The sequence below is a fragment of the Sus scrofa genome, chromosome 11, assembly GCF_054392235.1.
Source record: "Sus scrofa isolate SSC_HxYL_T2T_F1_AM1 chromosome 11, Sscrofa_HxYL_maternal_Yorkshire_Landrace_v2.0, whole genome shotgun sequence".
NCBI lineage: Eukaryota > Metazoa > Chordata > Mammalia > Artiodactyla > Suidae > Sus > Sus scrofa.
The window spans coordinates 32,897,528-32,922,201 of NC_139393.1; the positions used below are offsets into that span (position 1 = coordinate 32,897,528).

Here is a 24,674-nt window from a genome sequence, read left to right on the forward strand (position 1 = left end):
TAATCTGCAGCTACGATTCAACCCTTGGCCCAGGAACTTCCATATGCTGCAGGTGCAGAAGTAAAAAAAGAAAAAAAACAAAGAATAGCAGTTGGCTACTGAGAGGGTTTTAGTCCCCTTCCCTCCACTAATAATTTCTATTATGCTTCCCTTAGGCAAAATATATGAAATTACCATAAAAATATAATTAAGTAAAACAATCCAATTTTGTGTATTTTTGTAAACCCAATTACAAGCATCTCAAGTCCCCACCTCCACCCAGCTTGCTCTTCCTAAGCCCCTTCTATTAGGTTAAACCATATTAAATAACCTTTTTCTAAATATGTCAAGAATGGTTGAATGGCAGCAATTTCACATGGTTCCCCTTACTATGTAGAAATTCTGGAGCCATTGATACCTACAGTGTGTCCCTTCCTGAGATCATAAGGAAGAAAACCATTTTGAGCCACTCTCTGTAAATGTCATCCATTGCACACCTCCCTGAACACCCAGTTCCTTCTGCTCCACTTGAAGATTCTCTCTTCTGAAGAGTTTGTATTGGATTGAAGGGGAAATGAAAAAGAACTCTGAAAAACTTAAGGGTTTGCTTGGAAAAGATCAAAGAAAAGCCATCTGCAGCCCATCTTTTGTCAGAATCAGTGCAGGCATGAAGAATCCTCCTCTAGTTTCCCAGGACCACCCCACGCAGGGCCACAGTGGTCTTGTGCTGAGGATGCAGTGCCACACATGGCAGCAGGGGAACCATTTCTCTGCACTAGACCTTGGGCTGACATCTAAAGCACTGCCCTGGCCTCCTAAGAAAGATTTCTCCTTCCCGTATACAGAGGGGGAAAAAAATACAGATTTTATAAAATGTGGCCAACAGGAGAAAACTAAACAGTCCACACTTTGAAGACGCTGCTGGAAAAATTCATATCTGACTTTACTAATCAATAGCTTATGCTGGCACGTGGCTATCACACACGCTGTACGCCTGCAGACTCTGATACAATCAAGCTTTCATTTATATTCATGTGACCAGGAGGACTTTGCATTTGACGATTGTAAAAGATGCATGGACTCAGCTCCATTTAATTCTGATATATTGGTCTATTATCTATAAGAGGCCATTGTCTAAATTGTACTATTCACATGAGGGTCCATGATGAAAATTTATCAGAATGATAAGGAAATATTCAGATTTCGGTTTTCTTCAACAGTGAAACTTGAGGCTATAAGCATATTGTGTTTCCAAACAGCCATCAGAACTAGATTTAAGAGGACCTCATTGTACAACAAATGCATTATTAAAATAGTTTGTTATGCTACATTAAAAGAGAAACAGCTTAACAATTGATGGAGCAGGAAAGACTAGATCTGCAGAACTGCAACAGATGAAACTACAGTCTCAGGGAGTCAAATCCAGCAAGTCTGGAGGAGGCCCCTAACAGTCAAGGAGACTGTCATTTCAAAAAATAAGCAGAAATGTTTAAGTTTTTATTTTGCTTCAATAATACAATATTTAACTTCCTCGGTGCTACTTCCATCTAGACAAGTAACTTCAGTTCTCTAAGCCCTTTCATTCATTCAGCATCTATGGTTTGGTTGCCTCAGTGCGATAGTTATTGAAACAGACAGGTATTTTCAAATACCCATGGTCACTGCCCTTAGGAGTCTGACAGTCTAGAGAGAAAATAGATATACTTGTTGACAGAAAACACTAGTTTATTTTTCCTCCCAAAGGAGGTTAAGAAGTAGCAGGAAATTTCTGGTTCCAATGGGAATGTCAAGCACTTCTAAGAAAGGTGTTATAAGGGCCTGAGCCCCCATGAGCATGTTCTCTTCTCATCATCATCATTGTTTAATGAGGCCTTTTAAGGGGTGAGGTGTATGTCTGCCATTGTTTCAAGCAAAGGTGATGAGTTTGCAATAAATCATTCTTGTGTGTGATCAGTAGCATACAGATTCAGGTTGCTAGCCTTGCTGAGCCAAGATAACCGACTTACCGTGAACACCACAGGGGATTAAAAATGCATTAGACTAAGGTCGGGAGGCCTGGCACCAAGTTCTAGCTCTGCCGCTTCCTGCCTATGAGACCTTGAAAAACTCACTACAGTTCCAGGGAAATCTCAATTGTGAAATGTTGGGATATTGAAAGTCACTAGAGGCTTATATTTCTATGGCTTAGTGGAACTGAGGCTTTGCCCACAAAGTCTAACTAGATAGCTTTAAATGAAGGCCGCTATGGAGCATTTGACTTTGTTTCAGAACCACAGGTAGAATCCTGCCTTACAAGGCCACATGATCACGCTGATTAAGTAGATTGTGCTGTCTTTGTACATTAGATATTTGGAACCAAAAGCAAAAGATCTATCCATTCAATGAATATATATTGCAAGTGTACCATGGGCCCTTGGGAAACAATGGGAACAAAAGAGTGTTTCTTCTTCTCCCTGAAGCAACAAGAAAGAAAATCCTTCTGGAATTTATCCAGGAGTTCAAATATCTTCTCATAGAACACATAGCTTGCAGCTACTATCAGAACGTGACATCTGAAATAATCTTAGAGATCATACAGGAAAATATCCTCATTTTTCATTAGGGGAAGCTAAGACCTCTTCACATACATCTTTCCCAAGTCACTCAGAGATCTAGTGACATTCTTCATTTATCAACAAATAGTCGAGCTCTGGACATTTTGCTGGATGCTGAGAAAACAACAGTAAATAAAGCACTCACAAATCTTATAAAACTAATGTGAGACAGATAAGTAAACAGGACTTGACAAGCCTTATGATCTGGAAACCCATTTTAGAAGGGTGTCAGAGAAGTTTTTCTTGAGGGATTCAAGTCTAGGCAAAGCACTAAAGGATGGGTAGGGGGCATAGAGCTGTGCCTGTGAATCCTTATTTAGAATTCAACTCTCTTCTATTAGCCAGGACTATAGAAACCCAGTGGGACTCAACTGCTCAGAGGGGAGTAGGCAATATTCCTAGAGGAGATTTGCCTGCTCTCAGCCCTATCCGGCACAATTAAATGTCACTTAGTTCCTGTGAACTTCGCCTGGGTTCCTCTTCCCCTGCTTCGGTGGATGGTGGTAGGATAATGTAGAAGAAAAGGCACCTCCAGCTGAGTTGAGCAGATCTTGGTCAATCCCAACACTGATAGTGATGGCAACTCTGACCCATGGGCAAAACCTCTCTGAACTTCGCCCTTTCCAGCTGCCAGATGAGGAAAATATCTCCTTAATGAAGTTGTGGCATCTTCGGTCAAATAATAAGTATAAAACAGCCAGAGCCTCCAGCAGCCCCGCTGCTCAAGGGCCCATGAAGAGTAGTTTTGAAGGGTCAAGCAACTGCAAGCACCTGAACTTACATGTTTCTTGTCAAGGGTGACTGCAAGACTTTGTAAAGGACACAATAAATTTGAGGTCTCTAAACACTAAGAAACTATCTTCTGTTCTGTTCCTCTGCTTTCTCATTAACAATTAAAATTAGGAGTTCCCGTTGTGGCGCAGCAAAGAGGTTTCAGGTTCAATCCCTGGCCTGGCCCAGTGGGTTAAGGATCTGGCATTGCCATGAGCTGTGGCTGGCAACCGTAGCTCTGATTGAGCTGTGCCTGTGGCTGTGGCTGGCAGCTGTAGCTCTGATCAGACCCCAGTCTGGAAACCTCCATATGCCATGGGTGTGGTCCTAAAAACCAAAAAAAAAAGTAAAATTACTATAAACTGTTTTGGTGCTTGACATCTAGTCTATTAAGAGTTATTTCCATATACCCTCCATCCCAAGGTCATCACTACCATGGACTTATCAAGAAAAGCACCAAAATTAAGTTCAACCGTAGAGATTTACTGGTTAGAATCAACTCAATCAGCCTGTGTGAAAAGAAGCACAGTTTCTGTTGTCTTATTTTTCTGGCACAAATTAACTATAGTTTATCCAAAGGAATTTTTAATGAAGGACCTAACAAAAATATAAGTATAGGACTGGGCATATTTTAAATGAAAGAATTGAGTATACCATCCTACTTACTGATTCAAGTGGGTTCTTCCAAGGTGGACAGAAACACTGCTCCCCAAGTGATCCCTCCTTGACTGGATAAAGGACAAAGTGGGTGAAGGGATGACATCCAGACATGGAGGCCATGCATCCCCATGCAAAATTTCTCTTCAGGAAACCAAGGGTTCTATTTCTGTCAAAAGCGTCTGACTTGAGGGAGTTCCCTGGTGGTCTAGTGGTTAGGATTCTGTGCTTTTACTACTACAACCCAGCTTCAATCTTTGGTCTGGGAACTGAGATACCTCATCAAGTCACTGCACACAGTGGCCAAAGAAAAAAATGTTTTTAACTTAAAAAAAAGAGTATCTGACTTTCGTGATGATCATCATAGCTCTCAGCTGCCTGAATTTTACTCCACATAAGTTCCTTCTTATATCTCCTTCAAATGTTTTGATAAGCTTAGTCTAAGACATTAGATGAAGGGAAATGACAAGTTGCAAACTAATCATGCTGGACCTGGCCCAAGCTAATGAATGGGATTTCCACTGTCTTTTCAGAAACAAGGATGCTATCAATTCACTCTTCTGAAGTTATGCACCATCAGCTTCCAGTCTCTGATTTTTATGGTTTTAATGATCCGTAACCATAGATCTTCACTCTAGCTACAAAAATCCTAAGGATTTCTCTAACTGAACTTGCAAGGTTTTTTTTTTTTTTTTTTTTGGTCTCCTTTACGCACAAATGCCAATGTTATCAACAAAAGTCAAACTTGTCACATGAGAAAGGGAGAACAGTGCAGTATTTTTAGCCCTGAGAGAGCTTCATTGTTTGAATTAATTAATCCAATTAGTGACCCTTGTACTCTTTCAGCTAATTTTAAATTTCTATCAATGGGTGACTACCCCATATAACTTCAATAAGAGGAGTCAGAATTTTAGAAATAAGCAAGAGTGCACAAAAAGGGAATGTATGGTTATTCTAACTAATATGGGAAAAAAAGCAATTTTAAGTTTTCAAAGTCAGCATATTCTGGCATCTCTCACAACTTCTGTGTTGGTGTCATCACTAAACACACTGATAATATAACAGTTACTGAAAGAAGCCCTCTTCCTAGGGCTTGCTATGACATCAATTCTCTTGTTGGTTCTCACATCCCAATGTCCACACTAGACCAGTAATCTGAGCAGGGACAGTCAAACTGGGAGACTCATAAAGTCTCCCCAAGGGGTATGGGAATCCCTATCACTGCTTAGATATTAAAAAATTGATGGAGTTCCCGTCGTGGCGCAGTGGTTAACGAATCCGACTGGGAGCCGTGGGGTGCGGGTTCGGTCCCTGCCCTTGCTCAGTGGGTTAACGATCTGGCGTTGCCGTGGGCTGTGGTGTAGGTTGCAGACGCGGCTCGGATCCCGCGTTGCTGTGGCTCTGGCGTGGGCCGGTGGCTACAGCTCCGATTCGACCCCTAGCCTGGGAACCTCCATATGCCACGGGAGCGGCCCAAGAAATAGCAACAACAACAACAAAAAAAAAAAAAAAATTGAGGTATAATTCTTTTTTTATGATATCACCTATATGTAGAATCTAAAATATGGCACAGATGAACCAATTTAAAACAGACTCACAGACATGGAGAAGAGACTTGTGGTTGCCAAAGGGGAAGGGGAGGGAGTGGGGTAGACTGGGAGTTTGGGGTTGGTAAATGCAAACAATTACATTTAGAATGGATAAGCATAGGGGACTACATTGAATCTCTAGGGATGGAACATGATGGAAGATAATATGAGAAAAAGAATGTATATATATGTATGACTGGGTCATTTTGCTATACAGCAGAAATTGGCACGATGTTGTAAATCAACTCTAATTTAAAATTTTTTGTATCAAAAAAATGAGGTATAACTGACATAAGTTACATAACATTAGTTTCAGGTATACAAAGTAATGACTCAGTATTGTATATACTGCAATATGATTGCCACAATAAGTTCACTTGATCTCCATCATCACACATAATTACATTTTTTTTTCTTGTGATAAGAACGTTCAAGATCCACACCCCTAGCTACTTACAAACATGCAATACAGTGCTATTTTCTGTTGTTGCTTCAGCATGGTGGGGTTTACAGCTTAATTGTGCCCCAGCCTCTTCTATCTGCTTCAATGTGGCCTTCTTTCATTCTCCTGATGTGCCAGTTTTTAGGTTTTTAGCTTTCTGGGTTTTCTCCAGAGGAAGTTATTCTCTACATAGCTGTAAATTTGGTGAATTTGGGGGATGACATGCGTTCAGGGTCCTCTTATGTCACCATCTCAAACCAGGACTCCCGTAGAGTTTTAAGAAAATCAATTTCTAGGTTCTCAGACTCCACTCATACCCTCTCCTAAGAAGAAATTGCCTGAGAATGCACCTGTGCTCACCAATCACCCTATCTCGCTTCACGGAAAGTGTGCCATGGCCTCCCTCCCTACTCTCACTGTAAAAATCTTTAGGGGAGAGGACTTCCTCTCGTGACTACTCAAAACACTCAGTTTTTGTGGCTTCCAGTCATGCCTTCCTTTTTACATACTTCTGATAAGAATGAAGGTGCATTAAAAATGAAAATGTGGGTCCCTGTTTGTATGTTCCAAATGCACATAGACAATAAAGGCACATAGAAAATAAAAATAAAAAGAAATAACATGAGTGTAATGATCATTTTTGCTTAGTGACTTTACTTCTTCAATCCCCTATTATCAAAGGATTCATTATTCACGAGGGAGAATCTGTTGAGAGCAAGGCAAAAAGAGTTTCTGTGGGAAATACTGAAGACTAAAAATGGCCCCTTCTTTTCCTGTACTTAAATTTAAGCATTTCTTTTTAGCTCTTCTCAATGCTCAACCCTAAGACATGTTATTAGCTGCAGAAAAAGCAGCTTGCATCAGACAAAAAGAAAAAGGAAAAAAAAAAATCCATCAGCCCAAACAGTATGAGTTAGTGACATAGATCTTTTAAATGTAAGTGGAATGTTTTCTGGGATTTCAAATTTTGCAAGATAGATTAGATAAAACCCACACATAAACCTTTATAAGGTTTCTCTTAGAAATCGGTGTGTATTATTAAATAAGGTGGTTAAAACTATTTTATCTAGTCATATCTTGAAATATTTATTCTAATCTTCACTTATGAAAGTTTAATATTTTTATCTGCTATTAATAAAATAGAAAATTATGCTAGCTGCCAGACTGATTCATTTTCAGCGGTTTATATACCTTGCTCTTTTGTTTCATATGCAGGAACTCCGATTATAGTGTCAAACTAAAATAACAGAGTTATTTCTTGTGTTTATATTTGAATATTATTTAGTTATACCTAAAAGTCAGACACCAAAATACAACACACACACCGCATATACCCATGCACACACATTAACCTAAGGAATGCCGTAACTTTTATTATCAGCTCTAATTTTTTGGCAACTTGTAATTTTACCTTGACATTAAACTATATCATTACAGGGGTTCCCATCATGGCTCAGCGATAATAAACCCAACTAGTACCCATGAGAATGTAGATTCAATCCCTGGCCTCACTGAATAGGTTAAGGATCTGGCATTGCTGTGGCTGTGGTGTAGGCCAGTGGCTAGAGCTCCAATTCCATCCCTGATCTGGGAACTTCCATATGCCACTGGTGTGGATAAATAAATAAATAAACTATACAGTTACAAGGTAAGTAATGAGAAACTACATATTGAATTATCTATATCTTAGTACAAAAGGGATTGGTTATAGTAAATCAAAAACGTTTAAATATCGATTTAACAGTTTTAGTAGTCACTTTTGTAAGATGCATTTAATATTTCCTTCATTAGAATTTCTATTATATACTTCAAAATCCACTTATTCTCACATTTATTTAATTTAAAAATTAAGTCAAAGAAATTTCTAATTCTAGAAAAAGATGGGATAGCCATCTTTTTTTCTAAATTCCCACAATTAAGTATAACTAAAACAAGAAGAGTCTAAAAAGAAGAGAGAAGGCAAACCAGTGAGGGGCCTAGAGATCTATGGAACAGCAATAAGTCCCCTATTTTTTTTTTTTTTTTTCTGTTTGCCTACAATCTGCTCTGGATTGGGCGCTAGAGGAACTAAAAATACCAATGGATGGGGGGTGTGCGGGGAGGAGTTACCTAAAGCCTACTCTCTGTAGCCAAAAGACCAGGAAAAGCTCATTAGTAGGAGAGAAAATTTTAGACAATACTGCCCTACTCCAGCCATGAAAAAAGCAGAGGTGGTATCCCTACTCCCACCACCTAAGGCATGTGGGGAGGGTAGACTTCCATCTTATCAGACCCTAACAAGGTGCACCTCCCTGCTGCCAGAGTGGTGTCTGAGAAGGCGAAGGAGGGAGTCAGGATTTGCACCACTATCCAGTGATAAAGAGAGCTCCTCCTCCCATTGTGTCAGTGGAGGCTACTTGGGGAGCTGAACATCCACCCCTACCTGACAGCAATGAGGCTCCCTCTTCCAGAGTGTTCATGAAACCTGGACATTGGCCAGTACCTTACAGCTACTGAGTGGTGTCCACCTTTCCCCACCAGCGTGGTGTCAGAGGACATCTGCTAAAACAAACATTTAAATGAAATCCAGTCTCACAACACAATATTCAAAATGTACAAGATATAGTAAAAATAAATCACTCATCATACCAAGGACCAGAAAAATGTTAACTCAAAGGAGATGACATAGGTGGAGGAATTACAAAATAGAGATTCTAAAGCAGCCATGATAAAAACGTTTAATGAGCAATTACCAACACGATTTAAAGAAATTTTTTTTTTTGTCTTTTGTCTTTTTAGGGCCGCACCCTTGGCATATGGAGGTTCCCAGGCTAGGGGTCTAATTGGAGCTGTCGCTGCTGGCCTACACCAGAGTCATAGCAATGTCAGATCTGAGCCGGGTCTGCGACCTACACCACAGCTCACGGCAACGCTGGATCCTTAACCCACAGAGCAAGACCAGAGATTGAACCCACAACTTCATGGTTCCTAGTTGGATTCATTAACCACTGAGCCATGACAGGAACTCCTAAAATTAATTGTCATTTTAAGTCTGATAGAATCTTTTTGGTATAGGGTACTTTCCTAAAATTAGAAACTCAAGATCAATAAGACAGAGAAAATTATAAAAGTTTCCAAACAGCATAATCATATACATTTAAACTGGAGCATAATGGATGTTAAATCATTATGGTATTTTTTTCAATTCCAAAAGATACATTTAAAAGAGTGATTAACAGTTTCATACTTAAATGTCAATATTTAAAAATACCAGAAACTGCATCTTTTTTGAAATTATTTAAACTTACAGTAAAATAACCTTTGAGGTCATTTTAAAAATGTATAGGAGGACAAATACACACACACAAAAAAAAGTTTGAAAACCATATCCATAAGCTCAGCATCTCTCAGAACCGCCCTTTTCCCCAAGGGTCCCAGACCACTCTGGGTGCTGACTGGCACTACCAAAAGGCTGCATAGACACTCACAATGGACTTGTAGGATTCAACTCCTCTCCTGTTTCCACTTCTATCATAGTCAATACCTGACACTTCCTAGAGATAGTCTTAGAGTCAGGTTTTCTGAGCATGGAGATAGTAGACTTTCTATTAGTCAAGGAAGTTTATGCCTTGAGCACAAGTGACCTAGATTCAGACCCATTAAATCTTTTTTTCTTTTTCTTTTTGTGGATGCACCTGCTGCATATGGAAGTTCACAGGCTAGAGGTCAAATTGGAGCTTCAGCTAAGGCCTACACCACAGCCCCAGCAATGCCAGATCCAAGCTACATCTGTGAACCATGATTCAACTTGTGGCCAACACCAGCTGTTTAACACACTGAGCAAGGCCAGGGACTGAATGCATATCCTCACAGACACCATGTCAGGCTCTTAACCCACTGAATCACAATGGGAACTCCCCACTTGATCTTTTTCATGATGACTTTACAAATTTTGTTTATATTATTTTAAGAAACATTCATAAAAATCTTCTATATACCAGACACTATACTTTGTGCACAGATAGCTTATACATCATCATATATATTTTATATATTGCATATATTCTTTATACATATTTTTATTTTTGTTTTAGTTGATTTACAATGTTCTGTCAATTTCTACTGTACAGCAAAGTGACCCAGTTAACACATACATACATTCTTTTCCTAACATTACCCTCCATCATGTTCCATCACAATTGACTGGATAAAATTCCCTGTGCGGTTGGGTTCATCCCAGGTTCACAAGGATGGTTCAACATACGCAAATCAATCAGCATCATACACCACATTAACAAAACAAAAGTCAAAAATCATATGATCATCTCAATAGACGCAGAAAAAGCATTTGACAAAGTCCAACATCCATTCATGATCAAGACCCTTGCCAAAGTGGGTATAGAGGGAACATTCCTGAACATAATCAAAGCCATTTATGATAAACCCACAGCAAATATAATACTCAATGGGGAAAAACTGAAAGCCTTCTCACTCAAATCTGGAACAAGACAGGGATGCCCACTCTCACCACTGCTCTTCAACATAGTTTTGGAAGTCTTAGCCACAGCAATTAGACAAACAAAAGAAATAAAAGGCATCCATATAGGAAGAGAAGAGATAAAACTGTCACTGCATGCAGATGACATGATACTATACCTAGAAAACCCTAAGGACTCAACCCCAAAACTACTTGAACTGATTAATAAATTCAGCAAAGTAGCAGGATATAAGATTAACATTCAGAAGTCTGTTGCATTTCTGTATACCGGCAATGAAATACTAGAAAAGGAATACAAAAGTACAATACCTTTTAAAATTGCACCTCACAAAATCAAATACCTCGGAATACACCTGACCAAGGAGGTAAAGGATCTATATGCCGAGAACTATAAAACTTTAATCAAAGAAATCAAAGAAGATGTAAAGAAATGGAAAGATATTCCATGTTCCTGGATTGGGAAAATCAATATTGTAAAAATGGCCATACTACCCAAAGCAATCTACAGATTCAATGCAATCCCTATCAAATTACCCAGGACATTTTTCACAGAAATAGAACAAACAATCCAAACATTTATATGGAACCACAAAAGACCCAGAATTGCCAAAGCAATCCTGAGAAACAAAAACCAAGCAGGAGGCATAACTCTCCCAGACTTCAAGAAATACTACAAAGCTACAGTCATCAAAACAGTGTGGTACTGGTATCAAAACAGACAGACAGACCAGTGGAAGAGAATAGAGAACCCAGAAATAAACCCTGACACCTATGGTCAATTAATCTTTGACAAGGGAGGCAAGAACATAAAATGGGAAAAAGAAAGTCTATTCAGCAAGCATTGCTGGGAAACCTGGACAGCAGCATGCAAAGCAATGAAACTAGAACACACCCTCACACCATGCACAAAAATACACTCAAAATGGCTGAAAGACTTAAATATACGACAGGACACCATCAAACTCCTAGAAGAAAACATAGGCAAAACACTCTCTGACATCAACATCATGAATATTTTCTCAGGTCAGTCTCCCAAAGCAATAGAAATTAGAGCAAAAATAAACCCATGGGACCTCATCAAACTGAAAAGCTTTGGCACAGCAAAGGAAACCCAAAAGAAACCAAAAAGACAACTTTCAGAATGGGAGAAAACAGTTTCAAATGATGCAACTGACAAGGGCTTAATCTCTAGAATATATAAACAACTTATACAACCCAACAGCAAAAAAACCAATCAATCAATGGAAAAATGGGCAAAAGACCTGAATAGACATTTCTCCAAAGAAGATATACAGATGGCCAACAAACACATGAAAAAATGCTCAACATCGCTGATTATAAGAGAAACGTGAATCAAAACTACCATGAGATATTACCTCACACCAGTCAGAATGGCCATCATTAATAAATCCACAAATAACAAGTGCTGGAGGGGCTGTGGAGAAAAGGGAACCCTCCTGCACTGCTGGTGGGAATGTCAACTGGTACAGCCACCATGGAGAACAGTTTGGAGATACCTTAGAAATGTATACATAGAACTTCCATATGACCCCGCAATCCCACTCTTGGGCATCTATCCGGACAAAACGCTACTTAAAAGAGACACGTGCACCCGCATGTTCATTGCAGCACTATTCACAATAGCCAGGACATGGAAACCACCCAATGTCCATCGACAGATGACTGGATTAGGAAGATGTGGTATATATACACAATGGAATACTACTCAGCCATAAAAAAGAATGACATAATGCCATTTGCAGCAACATGGATGGAACTAGAGAATATCATACTGAGTGAAATGAGCCAGAAAGAGAAAGACAAATACCATATGATATCACTCATAACTGGAATCTAATATCCAGCACAAATGAACATCTCCTCAGAAAAGAAAATCATGGACTTGGAGAAGAGACTTGTGGCTGCCTGATGGGAGGGGGAGGGAGTGGGAGGGATCGGGAGCTTGGGCTTATCAGACACAACTTAGAATAGATTTACAAGGAGATCCTGCTGAATAGCATTGAGAACTTTGTCTAGATACTCATGTTGCAACAAAAGAAAGGGTGGGGGAAAAAATGTAATTGTAATGTATACATGTAAGGATAACCTAACCCTAACCCTAACCCTAACCCTAACCCTTGCTGTACAGTGGGAAAATAAAAAAAATTATTTAAAAAAATAAATAAAAAGAAAAAAAAATAAAAAGAAAAAAATAAAATTCCCTGTGCTACACAGCAGGATCTCATTGCCAATCCACTACAAAAGCAATAGTTTGCATCTACTAGCCACAAACTCTGAGTCCATCCCACTTCCTCTCCTTCCTCCCCCACCCCCCAACCTGAAGTCTGTTCTCCATGTCCACGAGTTTGGTTTTGTTTGTCTTTTTTTTTTCTGTAGGTAGGTTCATCTGTGCCATATATTAGATTCCAGATATAAGTGGTATCTATCATATGGTATTTGTCTTTCTCTTTCTGACTTACTTCACTTAGTATGAGACTCTCTAGTTCTATATGTTGCTGCAAGTGGCATTATTACTCTTTTGTATTCCCCAAAATTTCTCCTGATATGTCTGTTAGTATTTGGTGTATGTATTTGGGCGCTCCTACATTAGGGGCATATATAGTAACAAGTGTAATATCCTCTTCTTGAATTGATCCTTTTATCATTAAATACTGTCCTTTGTCGGAGTTCCCGTTGTGGCGCAGTGGTTAACGAATCCGACTAGGAACCATGAGGTTGCGGGTTCGGTCCCTGCCCTTGCTCAGTGCGTTAGGGTTCCGGCATTGCCGTGAGCTGTGGTGTAGGTTGCAGACGCGGCTCGGATCCCGCGTTGCTGTGGCTCTGGCATGGGCCTGTGGCTACAGCTCCGATTGGACCCCTAGCCTGGGAACCTCCATATGCCGCGGCAGTGGCCCAAGAAATAGCAAAAAGAGAAAAAAAAAAAAAATACTGTCCTTTGTCTTTCTTTACGGCCTTCGTTTTAAAGTCTGTTTTGCCTGATATGAGTATTACAACTGCTGTTTTCCTGTCTTTTCCACTCACATGAAATAACTTTTTCCATCCCTTCAATTTCAGTTTATATGTGTCCTTTGCCCTAAGGTGAGTCTCTTGTAGGCAGCATGTTGTAGGGTCTTGTTTTTCTATCCAGTCTGCCACTCTATGTCTTTTGATTGGGGCATTACTGCATTGACATTTAAGGTAATTATTGATAAATACATATCAATTTCCATTTTAAGCCTTGTTTTCCAGTTGATTCTATGTTTCTTCTCTGGTTTTGGTTTTGGTTGGATAATTTTCTTTTATTTTATGCTGTGTCCTTTTTAGTTTTTATGAAACCAAACAATGTATTGTTTGATTTCAATGTGTGGTTGCCCTGTTTTCTTCTTTTTTTTTTTTTTTTTTTTTTTTTCTTTTCCTTTTCAGGGCTTCACCCACAGCACATGGAGATTCCCAGGCTAGGGGTCAAATCAGAGCTACAGCTGCTGGCCACAGCCACAGCATCACAGGATCCGAGCCCCAGCTGTGACCTACACCACAGCTCTGGGCAATACCAGATCCTTAACCCACTGGGAGAGGCTAGGGATCAAGCTCACAACCTCACAGTCACTAATCTGATTTGTTTCCACTGCACCATAACAGGAACTCCAGTGGTTGCCCTGTTTTTCAAGTATGCTAACCCCTTCATATATCGGCTTGCTTTAGCCTGATAGTCATACAGGCTCGAACACATTTAAAAAAAAAAAAAAATGAGTAAAGATTTTCTTACTCTCCTTCCCCACGATGTCCTTTTTTAACATCATCATGTTTATACTCTTGCTGTTCCTTGTATTTATCATCATTTTTACAATGAGTTTGTTTTGGAGGTTTTTGTTTTTTGGTTTTTGGTTTTCGGTTTTTTTTTTTTTTAGATCTGTATAATGGCTTATTGAAATGGTTAGCTTCCAATTGTGATTTCCTTTATTGTGTATTTTCTTCTACCCTATTTAGAGAGGAATTTTCAGTATTTCTTTTAGAATGGGTTTAGTATTGCTGTATTCTTTTAGTTTTTGTTTGTTGGAGAAATTCTTTATTCTTCTATTTTAAATGATATTCTTGTCAGGTAGAATATTCTAGGCTGCAATTTTTTCTTTTCTAGAACTTCTAATATATCTTGCCACTCTCTTCTGGCCTGTAGTGTTCCTGTAGAGAAAGAAGCTGATAGCATCATGGGGGTTCCCTGATAATTAACTATTCCTTTTTCTCTTGAAGCCTTTAGAATCCTCTACTTATCTTCAACTTTTGCTATTATTTATTATAATGTGTTTTTGTGTGGATCTGTTTGGGTTCAACTTTTGGCGGGGGGACTCTCTGTGCTTCCTTGTATATTGATATTTGTTTCATTTAGATTTGGAAAGTTTTCAGTCATAATTTCTTCAAATGTATTTTCAATCCCCTTTTCTTTTTCCTCTCATTCTGGAATCCCTAAAGTGCATAAATTGCTCAGTTTTATATTATCCCACAGATCTCTTATATTGCTTTCATGTTTTTTTCATTTGGTTTTCTGTCTGCTCTCCTGATTGGATGATTTCCATTATTCTATCTTCCAAGTCACTTATTTGTTCCTCTGAATTATTTATTCTGCTCTTCAATGCCTTTAACTCAGTTCGCATCTCCGCAAATGAATTTTATAATTTTTCTTGGCTCCTCCTTATATTTTCTAGTTCCTTTCTAAAGTAATATGCATTTCTGTTCATATCCACTCTTAATTCCTTCAGTATTTTCACTATCTCCTTTTTGAACTTGGTGTCCATTAGACTGCAGAGATCTGTTTCATTGTTTGCTCCTTCAGGGAAATTCTCCTGTTTTTTTAAACTGGAAATGGCTCCTGAGCTTCTTGATTTTGCTTACATTTTTCTTATTCTGTGAGTTTAGCAAAAACAACTACTTTGCTGTAGTCTTGGATGGCTTGCATCCCTGGGTATTTTGTGAGGACTTAACTTTTTTTTTTTTTTTTTTTTTGGTCATGAAGGCTTATTTGGGTTTGGATGCTTTCCTCAGTGTGTGCAGGCTGTTATCTTCATTCTGGTGTACAGCCTAAACATGTGCCAGGGAGATGGAGGCAATGGCCAGTGCTAGCAGCCAGTGCCTGGTTTCTGGGTCTTTGACTGTGGCGAGGACACACAGGGAGGTAGTGCAAGCTACTCCTGGTTGCTGGGCCCTGGGAAGTGGCAGTGACCCTCAGGCAGGTGTCAGCAGCACCTAGAGCATTTGGCAGTGGCAGCAGCAGGGCACTTGCATTCCTGGGGAGTGAGAGCAACAAAAGGTGGCATTCAGTTACAGTGCTCTCCTCTGCACTGATCCTTGAAGTGACTGGAACCCAGGTGGTGCCCATTCGCAGACCCCTAGTGGTGGTGGGCCCCTGGAGTCTGAGATGGCTTCAGTGGTTTATCCCCACCACCCACAGCCCATGCAAGAGATACCCTAGTATTCTTACCCCTCACAAGAGGTACCCAGCTGCCTTTAGCCAGTGCAAGAAGCACCCCACTGCTGAGAGCCTGCACCTGCACAGAGAAAGATGTTCCTATGGCAACCTGCCCCTCCTCATCTCATCCTCCCCAAAAATGGTGCCTGGCTTCTCCTGCAGGCCCAGGACTCCTCCCTTGCTCCCTTGGCTGTGGCACTCTGCTTCCCAGCCTGTGGTGCACTGTTCCCTAGCCTTTCAGGCTGTTTCCACACAGCCCACCCTAGTCCTCTCCCCAGAACTGGCCTCTGGAACCTGAGTCTCAGCTCCCAGCTCCCATCCAAGCACCTCAGGCTGTGGTTCCCGGGCGATGGTACTGAAGGTTTGTGCAGTTCTCTCTCTGCTTTGCCCTCCTCAGTCCACCTGCTGCACTTTTCTCTGAGGCTTTGAGGTCCCTCCATCTCAGCTGATCTTCCTGCCAATTAGGTGGCTTCCCAGGGTGCGAGTTCCTTTCCTCTTTTACAGATCCCTCTCAGGAATGCTGGTCCTGTCCTGACTCCTTCTTTTTTTCTCTTCTGTCCCTTTTTTTCCTTTGTTCTACCTAGTTATATGGAAGGTTTCTTGCCCTTTTTGGAGGCTTAAAGTCTTCTGTCAGTGTTCAGTATATGTTTTGTGCTAATCTTTTTACATGTAGATGGGTTTTTTTAATGTGTTTGTGGGAGAAGGTGAGCACCACATCTTACTGCTCTGCCATCTTGACCCCACCGTCTATATATGAAACATGTTGCCTGGTTTCTAAGAAGCTTATAGCTAATAGATTTAAGGGTATTTACAATAAATAAGTGGAATACTGAAGGAAAAGTATAATCATAAAATACATAGAAATATTTTATCAAATCTAAGACACCATAAAAATGTACCATTAAGTTAAGAATCATTATGGAAAACTACTCCTACTTAAATTATGACATTAAATAAATGCTTTCTTATCATTTTAAAAGTTATATAAATGTTTTCTTATAATATATAGGTATAAAATACAAAGTAAATATTTATTTTATAATTAATATTTATTTAAAGGAAATTTTAAAGGCACAGAGTTTATTTGTTTGTTTGGGCTGCACCCACAGCATGCAGAAGTTCTGAGGCCAGGGATCAAACTAGCATCACATCAGTGACCTGAGCCACAGCAGTGACAATGTCAGGTCCTTAACCCACTAAGCCACCAGGGAACTCTAGAAGTACAGTTTTATATTATAGATGCATCAAAGGAAAAATATAAGTAAAATGAATTGATTATTATGCTCCTGAAATTTATTCCAATTCAGAGTTTGTCTTTTCAATATTACTTTTTGAGTCAGAGTTTTTCATGTTTATGTCTTTCAACATGATACAGGATTTTCTTTCAAGTTACTAATACTCTTTCTGCAAGTATCTGCAAGTTTTTTCTTGACTTTATGGAAAAGTTGTAAATAAAAGATTTCAAAAATGTAAGATTCATGATCCAGAGTTCAGGCTTTTTTTAGAGACATGAGCCACCTGTCTCTTTGCAAGCCCTGCAATAAACCTTCCTCTGCTTAAAAAAATAATAATTCATGATTCTTCTTTGGAAGCCTAACTTAAATAGTCTGTTGACAATAGTCACTTTCCCATAAATAATAACTAATTTTAAGCATACACCTAAAACAACAACTACCTTGTGTCTGCTGCCTGCCTGGCCACCAGTAGTCATAAGATATCAGCAATGATAAAGGCTGTCTGACTTCAGAAATGATAACATGTAGGGGTATGTTTTAGATTTGATTAAGTATGGTAGTATAAAGCTAATAATTCTTAATTTTCTCTGGGATGATCTGGGTTGATTCTCAGAGGTCATACATGAAAAAGTTTTTTTGTTCATTTATTGTTATATTGTTTCATAGGCCTTCAACATACAGATAAGTGGAGAGGGCAGGGAAAACATGGAGACACGAAGCAGCAGGGCACATTGGGATATAAATGAGTTAGCGAGAGATTAAGATGAGCCTGGAAGCTGCAAGGAGCCTAGATCTCAGACGAGAAGCTTAGACTCTGTTAGGCAGCATACTAAAAGCCACTGAAATTTTAAAGCAGTGTTAAGATTTTAAAACCCACTCCAGTTCCTCAGTAAAGGAGAGGTTTAAGGGATGTATTGCTAAAGAGTAAGGAAGACAGGAGAGAAGTTTTCTAGCAGGAACAGATCAGAGATGATGTGAGTGGGTGCTAAAACAACTGCAAACCTCCCAGCAGCTTACAAAAATGAAGAAGCATCTACATCATCTACATAATCTAATCCAAGGTGCTTTGAAAACCAGGCTCCAGTAAAGTTGTGACCTGATGAAGAGGTAGAGAGAATCTGGTGCTGGAGTAAATCTCCAGTGGCAATCTTTTTCCTTTGACTTTTCAGCTCTCAATTAAGTCTACTTGGGAAGAGAAAAACATTGCTGAAATATATCCCTCCCTAGTTCAATGTAAGCATGCATTAAACATTCACAACCAAAAAGGAGCTGTATAGGTACTTTCCAGTAGGGAGGCCAGCAATAGGAACTAGATGAGTCTTGTTCTCTAGGAAATTTATTAAGAACTCAATAAATATTTGCTGACAGGAATAGAGAGAGAGAAAAATATGAGGGAAAGAAGAAGAAGAGGAAGAAAAAGAAGGGGAAGAAGGAGGAGAAGATCTAGAAGAAGGAAGAGAAGGGAAAGAAGTAGAAGAAAAAGAGAAAGGGGAGGAAGAAAGAGGAGGAGGAAGAAGAATGGCAGGAAGGAAGGGGGTAAAGGAAAGAGAGAAGGAAAAGAAAAAAGAAAGAGAGGGAGAACTTTAAAAAGAATCAACACTTCAGTTTTCAAGGACCTATTGTATAGCACTGGGAAATCTATTCAATATTCTGTAATAACCTATAAGAGAAAAAAGAATGGATACTGACCTATTGTATAGCACGGGGAAATCTACTTAATATTCTGTAATAACCTATAAGAGAAAAAAGAATGGATACTGAATCATTTTGTTGTACATGAGAAATTAATACAATATTCATTGTAAGTCAACTATACTCCAGTAAAATTTAAAAAAAAAAAGAATCAACACTTAAAATAGGAAATGCTATTTGCATTTTGAAAATTTGAAACAGTTTTAACAGATGATAGAGAAAGCCATCTACGCCGCCTTCTACATCTTTACCCCATCTCCATTTACTCATGTGAAGATTAGAATTAGGGTTTATTTCATCATCTCCTCTTCTTCTCAGACTTCAGTTTTATATCATATCATTCCATTGGTCAATGAGACACCATTCAATTTTTTACTCTTTTTTTTCTAATATTCAGATTTGATTTTTATTAAACTAGCTCAGGTTTATTGACTTTCCTGTCATCCATGCTGTACTGATTGCTAAGCCTATTCAGTAACTTTTTAAATTTTTCAGATATTATATTTCCATTTATAGAATGTCCAAATGGTTTCTCATTATCTCTACTTAGACTTTCCATGTTTTCCTTCATTGAAGACATATTTTCAGTTATATCCTTAAGCATAGTTAAATAGTTGCTTTAAAATCTTTGTTTGCCAATTCAAATATCTTGCCCTCCTCAGAGATTGTCTTTTCTCTTGAGAATAGGTCATATTTTCCTGGTGCATTAAATGTCATGTTATTTAAGATTGTATCCTTGACATAGTAAACATTGTGTTTTAGAAACTGAATTCTTTATATTTCTCTTAAGAATGTAAATTTTCTGTTTTAGCAAGCAATTATTTGGTTGGACTCAAATTTAAGACACTGCCTCGAGGACAACAACTTAAAGCTGAGTTGAGTTCTTTAATCTTTAGCTGAGTCTGTCCCATGCATGGTTTAACAGTTAGCCAGAGATTTGGACAGATGTTATAACAGGACTTGAAGCTCTGCCTCTCAAACTCTCTGGGATTCTCCGCCTTATTTGTCAATAGCTGTGGTTGCCGCCAACATGTCCTCTGGTTCTTTAGGCCAGAAAAATTGAAATTTTTCTTTTAGAGTTTAGTGATGTCTTGATGTCAACTTTGGCCTGCCCTCAGACTAAATACTATTGAAAAAAAAAGAGTAATTCATCCATGCAGTTCCCTTTTTTAAAGCATTAACTCCTCTCCAGAATCTGCTTGCTTTTTTTCATTCTCCTATGTCTTTTGTTCATGTCTCCCATGATTTTTCATTTTTTCCAGAATTTATAGTTGTTAGCAGAAGAGTGAGGTTCAGTAGGATTTACTCAGCCATACTGGAAGGGGATGTCAGGTTAGGATTAATCCTAATTATGATTTATGATTACTTACTGAGCCTTTGTTCTGTACAGGAACTGTAATAGATAGATTATAGATATGTAGATAGATAGATGATAGATAGATGATAGATAGACAGTCTCATTTAATCCTACAGTATTCTCAGGAGGAAGAAACTGTTACTATTTACATTTTACAGATAAAGAAACGGAAGTTTAGAAAGGCTGAAGGTCACACTCCATTAACAGAGTCAAACCCAAATGTTTTAGGAGTCCAAAATCCAAACTCTTATTGCTTTAAGGAATAAAATTAGCTCTTTCTACTAAAAAGTGCCCTGAGGCACCAAAAACTGCCCCAGGCAGGTTTCTTAATCAGAAGCCAACTTTAAGCTAGATGAATGCAGGTGCTTAGGCATCCATTTCCGTATTCACCTAAAGCAGAGCCCCCCAACTTGGCTTAACAGAGGATCACCTGAGGGAAATCTCTGGTTACAGATCACAGACGCTCTGAATCAGTCTCGAGGGGCACGGGCTGAAAATCCAAATATTTAACAGCCTCTCCAGATGATTCCATGTTCTTCCCAGTTTGAAAACACTTACTTAGAGAAATGAGCACCTGGTACCCAAATACTTTATTCACAACCATGTTTCCTGGTACAAATAGTGATAATAATAATAAGTGCTAATTGTGACCTAGAGCTTACCTCAGGCCTGGTAGGCTCTTTTCTAAATCTCTTACACGTATCTGGAGTTGCCGTTGCGGCACAGCAGAAACAAACTCAATAAGTATCCATGAGGATGCAGATTCGACCACTGGTCTCTCAGTAGGTTAAGGATCCAGTGTTGCCATGAGCTGTGGTGCATGTAAGTTGCAGATGCAGCTTGTATCCCGTGTTGCTGTGGTTGTGGTGTAGGCCAACAGCTGTAGCTCTGATTTGACCCTTTACCTGGGAACTTCTACCTGCCACAGGTACAGCCCCCAAAAGCCTAAATAAATAAATAAATAAATATTTTCACATGTATTATCTCCTTTAAGCTTTAAGCTTCTCAACAAACCTATAAGTCATTACCGTTTTGTTGTTGTTGTTGTTGTTGTTGTTGTTGTTTTAGGGCCACACTTGCAGCATATGGAAGTTCCCAAGCTAGAGGTCGAACTGGAGCCTCAGCTGCAGGCCTACACCCCAGCCACAGCAGCAGAGGTTCCAAGCCCCATCTGCGACCTATACCACAGCTCATGGCAACACCAGATCCCCAACCCACTGAGCAAGGCCAGGGATCAAACCACATCCTCCTGGATACCAGTCAGATTCATTTTTGCTGTGCCCCAACAGGAACTCCTTACTGTTTTTATAAGGAAACTGAGGCACCAGCTTGCTGGCAGTCAGACCAGTAAGTAGAGGGTTTAACTAGGCAATTAGATCCTTTGACCACTCTTTATTACTGCACTATTTCATTTCCACTTGTCTAGTCTGCCACAACCACTCCTAAAAAGAAGTTTGGGTCAACATGTTTCCCAAGGGCCCAAGAATTAAATGTGTTACTCAGCCTGGAGAGAGTACTTTTTCCTGTCTGAACTTACTGAATCTTTGGGTAGTGCTCTGTGCAGCAGCAAAAGGTCCTGTTTCTTCTGTTACTTTCATCAGGAAGATTGGGGAAGAGTAGGAAGCAGTGCTGGAGAGCACAGCCAACTAATTCACAACCTAATTATTCCCACAAATTTACCATAGCTATCCCATGCTAAGTGCCAGAGTGCAAACCAGGTGAGGATTTCACAGCCAAAGGAGGGAGGAAGATGATAATCCAGAATGCTAACCACCAAGGACTTGTTTTCCCCTGGCTGAGGGTGAGAACACTGAACCCTAACCACTAACCACTAACGAGGGTCCCCAGTCCTCGTCCCTTTAGAGAAAGAATGTGGCAAAGAGACTGAGGGTAGTGAGGCAAATAAGAGTTTATTAAGACAGAAGAGAGGGAAGATAGGTGTGGAGGAAGCACAGGCAGGCTGGGGGGTGGGGGTTGAGAGGGAGAGAGACAGAGACAGACAGAGACAAAGAGCAAAAGAGGAAGAAAGCAACATATGCTTTGGAGACGATTTAAATCACTTGTAAGGGGACAGTCCTTCCAGGCTTCCTCGAGCCAATCATCTTGCTTCATCTGGTCTTGAGCTCACATTTGACTTGACTCAGGTTGGTGCATCTTTTAGCCAATGGATTTGACTGCCAGGGTCTCTGGGAAGTTGGCAGGATGTACCATGGCCTGGTGCCCCCCCCTTCTCTAACCTCCGAGGATGTTTCTACAAGTGGGTAGTTTAGGAGGTCTCCTTGATCTCCAGAATGAGAAATACATGGTCTCTATCTTTTATCCAAGCAGGATGTAGCTCCTTTTTGCTCCTGCTATAATCTTTATCTTGAAGTTACCTGTCCACAGGGGACAGATTCCAGTTGCTCAGCCTGGGACCCATCTATCTCCTGCCTCAAACTGACCTATTGACCATATGCATGATTCTTAGGGTCTTTTATAGATTATGGTGGCCACCAAAGAAGTCTGAAGTAGAGAGAGTAAGCTATTTCTGAATAATAGGTTATGCAAAATCAAGTCAGACCAGTAGGTGTTTATTAACTAAAACTTTTAATAGCAAAGCAAATATTAAAAAAAAAATTCATACAACTTCTATAGCCTGGAGAAGGCCTCCACTCTCTTTCCTTTCAGATGCTTTAACCACTAACTTTACATGAAAAGCTCATTTTAAGACAATGCCAAATTTCTAGAGGCTAGATTCTGTCACCCTGATAGCCTGTCATAGTCTAGAGTTCATGGCCATGACCCAGACTTTTAAGTGCTGTCCCTAGGGGAACAGTCACAAGCCTTAATGGATTCTAATACCCTATTTATACTATTTATTAAACAGTCATTGTATATTAAATACCTTAATTACACAACTGACAGATCATTTCCTAATACTCCCCACATTAAGCAATAGACTATATTTTATGCAAATAGAAACCTATTTCTGATAATCCAATATGCTAATTAGAAACAACCTGTTGTTGATAGAGATTGGATAATAGAAAGGCCTGCAATAGCTACCTCTGGAGTGGGTTCTTTGTGATAAAATGTTATCTGACCCCCAACTGTACTTAGTAGCATCCTAGCTGACTACATCTTGACCATGCTGTCTAAATCAATCCCCAGGTATTGGCTTAACCCAAGTTTTGCATCTCATAATATCATATTATAATGTTAAAGAACTTTAAAGATAATTGCAGACATTATCAACAGCAAAGAAGAAACTGGAAATTCTAGTAAGTACTAAAAAGGAAGCCCATTATAGGGTGCTTTGACAGAGAATAAGAGGAGAAATCTCATATTCCTCTCACCAGGGCCCCATGACAATCGGGGGTAGGGAGATTCAGAGGTCAAGGATCACCTTTCCTGCCTTTTTCTCTCAGTATTACTACCTCCGTTGTCCAGAAGTACAAGCAGGGCAGAGCAAAGAAAGTTCCAGAAAGTGTAGATACTAGGAATCATGAAAGTTAGAGGGGACAGGAAACTTGAGTGCCAGGGATCAACAGCAAACCTTCCTGAAAACAGCCCAACTCAGACCTTCCCCAGTCACCGTCCGAGCTGGTATAGCGGTCTCACCAGTCCTTAGACACACGAATTCCTTCTTCTCACAGTGCACACAATTCTAGACTCTCAGAGCCCAATTCTCCCACAAACTGCCTCTACCCGTGTCATGACTGCTGCCTCCTCCACCTTTTCTCTTTAATTCTTTCCTCTCTGTTCAGCCTCATCTAATACTTCTCTACAAAAGCCGTCTCTGGTCATCCTGACTTTCCAGCAGAGCTTTTCTTCTGCTTCCTCATTCCTAAATGACAGCAATGATTCTGTTCATTTTTATAACTTCCCTGGTAGGCCTTTTTTTTTTTTTTACAGCAACATAAAAGTTACGTTTTGTATGCTCATTATACCAAGAAATAAACCAATATGCAAAAGAATGAGGAATAAAGCAATGATTACCTTATCCTACAACCCAAAGAGAAAACTGTCAGTAAACTAACTTTCAAATATCTTACTACAAATATATATATATACACAACAGGAATTCCAGGTTGTAGCCTTTTCAATCTTTCCAACAGAGTCTAAGAATGCCTGTTTTACAGCTTCCTTTCTAGTACGAACTATTCTTGTCTTCTTTTCTTCACTAACTCTACCTAATAAGAACATCCATAATCATAATCATCACTCTGTGTATCCACATCTCTCTCCAGATCCTGAAATTTTGACATTCAGCTGGTGATTTACTTTTTTGTAAGATGGCATCATTTGTGAAGTACCTTTAGTAATTTCTGGAGCAAAAGGAAATCCCTTTTGCTCTGGGGCAGTTTGCACTCTTGCTGATTACAATCTAGTTTATATCCCCAAACAAGTAATAGTTTTATCTTCCAAGGTAGACAAACTT

The 24,674-nt window shown here is 39.5% G+C and overlaps 1 long non-coding RNA gene across 3 annotated transcripts in view; it reads right to left on the reverse strand.

Moving 5' to 3' along the window:
- The window catches only part of LOC100621837 (uncharacterized), a 130,030-nt gene that overhangs the window by 101,571 nt on the left and 3,785 nt on the right, over nt 1–24,674 (reverse strand). For 2 of the 3 annotated variants that reach the window (XR_014820047.1, XR_014820045.1), the window contains exon 2: nt 18,895–18,938. This is a non-coding gene — a long non-coding RNA (uncharacterized LOC100621837). Of the gene's footprint in view, nt 1–13,801; nt 15,789–18,894; nt 18,939–24,674 lie in introns of those variants that run through there. The other variant, XR_014820046.1, reaches the window with a different exon arrangement.